Source organism: Puntigrus tetrazona, unplaced genomic scaffold (genome assembly GCF_018831695.1).
Source record: "Puntigrus tetrazona isolate hp1 unplaced genomic scaffold, ASM1883169v1 S000000575, whole genome shotgun sequence".
NCBI lineage: Eukaryota > Metazoa > Chordata > Actinopteri > Cypriniformes > Cyprinidae > Puntigrus > Puntigrus tetrazona.
The window spans coordinates 48,279-52,563 of NW_025048207.1; the positions used below are offsets into that span (position 1 = coordinate 48,279).

Consider the following 4,285-nt stretch of genomic DNA (forward strand, 5'->3'; position numbering starts at 1 on the left):
CATTCTGGGATTGGTTTGTCTATGGAATTATATGAAATGCTGTTTAAAAATCTGAGCAAAAGGGATGTGTTAGAAGGCGGATGAATGCCGTTGTCTTCGTGTGAGAGTCTGGCTGGACACTGGCTGTAGTGTTTGCCTGCTTTTAGCCGCATGGCTTCCTCCAGTGTCTCCATTAAACTAGCATTGTGGGTACTGTAGTTCTGAGAGATCAACACAGACCCAACACTACCACCCACTGATGGGGATGGGTGGATGGGTGGAAGAAATATGGATGATGGATGGATAGATGGATGCATGGAAAAAAGATGGATGAATAGATAGATGATGGATGAATGGATGGATAGAAGAAAAATGGATAGATGTTAGACAATGATGCAAAGAAAGATGGAATATATATGGATGGAAAGATGGAAGAAATATGGATGATAAAGGGTTTAAATGGATGAATGGAAGAAATATGTCTGGTGGATGGATAGATAGATGGATGCATGGAAAGATGGAAAAAAGATGGATAGATGAATGGATAGATGATGGATGAATGGATGGATAGAAGAAAGATGGATGGATGTTAGATGTTGATGCATAGAAAGATGGAAGATATATATATGGATGGATGGATGGATGGATGGAGGGTTGGATGGATGGAAAGATGGAAGAAATGTGTCTAGATAGATGGATGGAGGGTTTGAATGGATGAATGGAAGAAATATGTCTGAGTTGATGGATAGATAGATGGATGCATGGAACGATGGAAGAAAGATGGATGGATGTTAGACGATGATGCATAGAAAGATGGAAGAAATATGTCTGGATGGATGAATAGATGGATGCATGGAAAGATGGATGGATTAATGGATGATAGATGATTGAAAGATGAAAGACGGCTTATTGCTCTCATGTTGAGTTTCTGTTAATGATATGCTTGGTGTGTGTGTGTGTGTGTGTGTGTGTGTGTGTGTGTGTGTTTCTAAGGTTGTTAATCCATCTTAATCAGTGGTCTAGGAAACAGTAATTAGGTAAATGTTGAGATTAAGGAGGATAATGAGGATCTGGACTAAAGTTAGACATCAGCTGATGACACACACACACACACACACCTCTTCGTCTGTGTGTTGTGTCAGATGTGAAGATCATTAGTCAACGTCACACATGACCCCAGAAGAGATGAACTCTTATGCGTCACGTTCAAGTGCTCTGACCTCAGAACCAAACATCCCAGGTCCGGAGCGTCTGCTAGCGACAGCAGGGTGTTGGGTTCCAGCCCTGAACGCAGCGCGACTTCTTTTGAGTCAATCCGCCAGATGCACCGTGTGAACGAAGCAAAATGTTTTCGTTTTCCAGTAAACATTTTAGCATTGTTCGTGCAAACAGATGTTGCTTTTTATTCATGCCATTATTTCTGGATATTTTAAAAGCCATTTTCTCTCATTAAAATGTTTGTGTATTTTTGCAAGGTTAAAAGTGGACAGAAAATAACATTCAGTTCATTAAAAAAAACCTCCAAAAAGCATTTTTGGCTGAAATGTGTTTTTGTTGTTCAGCAGAAAAGTTTGCAAAAATCTGAAAAGAAATACAGTTAAAGTTTTAGAATAAAAACCAAACATAGCTAATATTGTTGGCTCCGTAATGTTGAGTATATTTATTTATATAATAGTTTTAAGTCACTTCGGAAAAATGCATCTGCTAAATTAATACGGATTGAAATGCTTTTATTATTGTTATTATTATTCAGCATTTTTAAATGTCGACATTTGGTAACGACGCTGGTCTCGCCACTTTCATTAACATTACTTAAAAATCGTATAAAAAGTTCTTAAAGTAATATGTTTTTCTGACAAACGATTTTAAAAATGTTGAGAGAAAAATGTTTTTGTTTAAATTACGACAAGAAAGTCAGTAGAACACCGTAAGAACTAATTGAGTAACTTTTAAATAACGTTTTAAACACAATTTTAACATTTTTAGAATATTCAATTTGGATGAAAATAGTTAGTAGAATGTTTTAGTAACATTTAAACAATGTTATAATCACAAAAAGAAAACGTTCCCACGCCATTTTGATAATATTCAGTGCTTTAAAATTATATTTTTTCCCGCTCCAGCTATCAGAGAACGTTCAGATCTTTGATAAACCAAATGTTTCTCCAGTAAGTTAGTGGGACGTTTATTTTCACGTTCTCAGATTACTGTACACCGTTCAACGAAACATGTTTTTTCTGAAGCTGAGTCTTAGTTTAGTTCTTTCTACTGGTTTCGGAACGTTCCAAGCCCTGGACAATAACCGAATGTTCACAACCAAAGAACTTAACGTAAACTTAACTTCGCTTACGACGTATTCAGGTAGCTGTTCTTGGAAAACAACAAAGACGTCCGGCTACCACCGACATGTGTCCTGCATCTGGATCCCTCAGGAGGTCAAAAGGTTACCGATTCTTCCCAGACTGAGCTGAATCGGATCTCCTGGTTTTTGCCTCCATCTGCTGGTGATAGTCTGGACCGGAGAGCTTTTCTCCAGCTCTGCGCCGCAGATGTCGTGAATAAATCACGACAGAGCTGAGAAAACATCTTGACGGAACGCCCGAGCCCAAAGACGCTCGACACAAACAGCAAACGCTGTAAAACTGAGTAAATAAAGCAGCTTCAACAACATGTAGTTTCCATTAGAAAACTAGAGGTCTCTGAGGAACAGATCCCTATCATTGTCTTCTTCTGCTTTACACTGTTCAGTGCTTTGAAACAACCTGTGTTGTTAAAAGCGCTATATGATTGATTGATTGATTGATTGATTGATTGATTGATTGATTGATTGATTGATTGATTGATTGTTTGGTTGGTTGGTTGATTGATTAGCCCAGTAAATTCTATTCTATTCTATTCCAGCGAACGTTCTCAGAACTTTGGCTAACATTCTGAAGAGCTTCACCAACGTTCTAAAGAACATTCTTCTTCGAGTAACTTCAGTAGAACGCTCGTTTAAAAGTTCAAATGCTAAAAAAACAGAGAAAAGAGGGGAAAAATAATGTTTTGAAACATTTATGATGTTAGCGGGACGTTAAAAACCCAAACCGTCGGTGTATTTTTGTTAATTAAACATGTCCTCTTAGTCCTTTCACGCCGTTTATTCGTGTCTTTTCACCTCAGACGAAGAGGAGATGAATTATAGACGACTCGGTTGAGTTGACGGCGTATGAATAATAAACGAGGAGCAAAATCATCTCCCCTGAAAGCTGACGGGATTTAACCTAAACGAGATTAGCTTGAGTTTGACAAATGAGTTCGGGAAACATTACATTTGTTTGAAGACGTTTAGGGCAAACTAAACTTTTTTACCAAAAAGTAGCCTACATAAGCTAATACGGTGATCATTCGGTATTACATTAAAGTGTCTATTTATAACGCGTTATATATCATAACCCGACAGTTTGACGTTTGAATTATTACTTATTGAACTATACATGGCGTTATTTCGCGCTCTTGCCGCGTCGGTCCCATGGTGTAATGGTTAGCACTCTGGACTTTGAATCCAGCGATCCGAGTTCAAATCTCGGTGGGACCTCGTCCTTTTCCGAAGATCGAGTCGTTAAACGAATTCGCTGAGATTTCGAAGATCGTGAAAACCCGGCCGGACAAAACCCAGCGGTTCTGCCGCAAACCGAAGTCAATAAAGTGGGAAAAAAACACTTCTACAGAAGCTCGCTGATTCTTCCTGGACTGCTCCGTTCTTCTGGTGTGGAGTACGAGGAAAGCCACCTTTGAGAGTGACTCATTCTGTATTCACATGAACAATGCATTTGTGCATGACTCACCCTGAAACGCTTTTCGAATAAATAAATGAAAACTTCACGGACCTTTGCGTCTATTTATGTTACAAGGAACAGTGCGGCTTCCTCAGGAACCACCGAGAGCAGAGGCTGAACCTAAAAGAAATAACCTTCAGGAAGCCGTATTTATTTAATGCATATCCAGTCTCAGTTTGTACGCGACTTTCATCTTTCAGTTTTAAAGATGTAAATGGAAATATAACAATTATTGTTAAAAATATTAAATTAATTTGTTTTCTGCTAGCTAAATTTGTCTTTATGATCTAGACAAGCATATGGAAATGATTCAAAGCTTGCTTAATCTAAAAACAGTGAAAACGGCATCTCTGTGCGTCCTCTTAAGATGTAAATCTATTACTTTTTTTTGTTAAACCATGTTAAAAATAATAACAACAACAACAAATAACCAAGGTTTTGAATTAGAATCGAAAAGTTCACTGGCTTTACGAGGTTACTTAAAATAA

At 38.0% G+C, this 4,285-nt stretch overlaps 1 long non-coding RNA gene and 1 other non-coding gene across 2 annotated transcripts; both read left to right on the top strand.

Annotated features, from left to right (window-relative positions):
• Positions 1 to 755: 755 nt before the first annotated feature.
• Positions 756 to 1,510, top strand: LOC122334578. The gene is made up of 2 exons (XR_006248768.1): positions 756 to 939; positions 973 to 1,510. It is a non-coding gene; the product is annotated as an uncharacterized LOC122334578 (long non-coding RNA).
• A 1,974-nt stretch (positions 1,511 to 3,484) lies between these two features.
• On the top strand, positions 3,485 to 3,556 carry trnaq-uug. The gene has a single exon. It is a non-coding gene; the product is annotated as a tRNA-Gln (tRNA).
• Positions 3,557 to 4,285: the final 729 nt, after the last annotated feature.